The sequence below is a fragment of the Miscanthus floridulus genome, chromosome 8 (assembly GCF_019320115.1).
Source record: "Miscanthus floridulus cultivar M001 chromosome 8, ASM1932011v1, whole genome shotgun sequence".
Classification (NCBI taxonomy): domain Eukaryota; kingdom Viridiplantae; phylum Streptophyta; class Magnoliopsida; order Poales; family Poaceae; genus Miscanthus; species Miscanthus floridulus.
Window position 1 is genome coordinate 48943859 of NC_089587.1, and position 2180 is coordinate 48946038.

At 37.8% G+C, this 2180-nt stretch overlaps 1 non-coding gene across 1 annotated transcript; it reads left to right on the forward strand.

Annotated features, from left to right (window-relative positions):
- The first annotated feature begins 675 nt into the window (after positions 1 to 675).
- LOC136478594 (small nucleolar RNA R71) lies at positions 676 to 782 on the forward strand. The gene has a single exon (XR_010764317.1). It is a non-coding gene; the product is annotated as a small nucleolar RNA R71 (small nucleolar RNA).
- The last annotated feature ends 1398 nt before the right edge of the window (positions 783 to 2180 follow it).

Here is a 2180-nt window from a genome sequence, read left to right on the forward strand (position 1 = left end):
GGTAGAGCAGCGGCCAACTAAGCCAATTGAGATTCTATATTTTTATTATAGCTAAGTTGGTCATTTATAGCAGAAAAAACTATCCATTTTAGTGTTTATGTTTTCTAGGACCTTGTCATTAAAAGCAAGCTTCTTAGAAATATTCTCATTAATCCTGGCTTGTTCTAAGATCAAGTCTCTCAAGGATGGTTGTTTAGGATTAGAAGAATTATAGTAATTACCTAGATACTTGCCTTTGTAATTTGACCGTTGTTGTTGTTGTTGCCCCCATCGTTGTCTCTGTTGTTGTGGAGCAGAGTTATTGATGACAATATTTATGTCTTCTTGATATTCGGGGAATTCAACCCCAAATATTCTCCACATATATTTTGGGAATTGAAAGCATCTTGTATAGGTTGACGATCCTTCTTGTAATTGGCTCACTGTTCAAGCCAATTCAACAAGACGTCCATCTTGGTTGATAGTGCACACACCTCTTCTAGTATTTCTTCACTCTTATTGCATGATTGAATATTGCATTGGGACTAGCCTTGATTAGAGGCTATCTTCTCCATAAGAGTTTCAACTTTTCCAAGGGTGAGTGACCTAAATGATCCTCCAGCAGTTGCATCAAGTTGTTCACAAGCTTTCTAAATTAATCCATGGTAAAAGCGTTGCATGAGCAACCAATCTTCCATCCCATGATGAGGACAATCTAAAATGTATTCTTGAAAATGTTCCTATGCTTCTGGAATGGTTTCTCCTTTCTACTATTGGAAGTTGGAAATCTTTCCTCTTAAGGCATTGGTCTTGCCTATAGTGAAAAACTTTGCTAGAAAGGCCTTTAAACATTTTGCCTATGTGTTGATGTCTTCTTTGTTGGTGTAGAACCACTGCTTCGCCCTTTCCACTAGCGAGAATGGAAACAGGCGGAGTAGTATGATGTCTTGAGCAACGTCCTTGATGACGATATTGTGCTGCTTACCTCCAGAAAATTTTGGAGATGAGCACTAGCATCTTCATGTGCCTTTCCACTAAATGGAGTAGCTTGCACCATGTTGATTAGGCTTGGCTTGATCTCGAATTCAAGGTTGTTGGTTTTGAGTGTTGGTCCAGTGCGAATGTTTTCAGTGCTTGGAGCAGAGAATTCATGCAATCTTTTTAGCCATAGCTTCAGAAACTGGTATTGAGCTTCCTCTTGATTGGTTGATTATGATTGATGGAGATTGTTGGTGAATCAGAACCAATCCTGCAATGCCCTGTATAAGATATGAATAAAGATAAACAAGGGTAAGCCTGCTAAAGCAGAGGTGCAAACTTATGATTTCGTCTATAAGTATTTATTTGATCAATTCTCTTAGCCTTGTGCCCCTCCCCGACAACGGTGCCAGAAATGCTTGTTGGCAATCCTTAGCATCACCTTAATACTAAGTTGTCATCCCTAGCAAAGATGCCAGAAATGTGTTGGTTGATAATTATTAATGACACTTGTAAAGTTAGAGAAAATCATATATATTAAGTATCCGCAAGCGCACAGATAATATACCATTATAGCATTTCACCCGGGAGTATACCAGGTATCATTATTTATATTTTATTCACAGGGAGGAGCGATGGGGTGGCTAGAGATATTGACAAATATGCATACTTATGATAAGATCATTAACTCTCATACTATAGCATGGGTAAGTCAAATGATAAATAAATGATAAATGTAAAGCATTGATAGTATTCCAGAGATAGAAATAGATACTCATAAATATAGTATGGCTAGGTAGGAGATTAGTTAAGAGCAAAAGATTCCTAAGTCATTCTATATTTACTAAGTCTTTTGTACACCCAAGTATATACACTTTCATCTATAGCATAATTAACTATGTATCTATGCATAAGGAACATTACTAAGGAAGATCAAGAACAGAGCTTGACTCCCTTCGCAACCGGGTTCTACTTGCTCTACAAACGGAGAGTGGACTACAAAGGACTCAACGGGAGTGTCACATCCATGATCTACCACATCACCTAGAGTGCAGAATGCATCCGCAGGTAAACAATATTTAAGCACCACGCTTACATAATGTCGACCACTTAACTCACTCGGGTATTGAGCTAAGCGTTTTGCGAACATATGCATAAATTCATCATCAATCATAACTATATCAAGCATACAACTAGAGCAAACTAAAAACATAATAAATAGC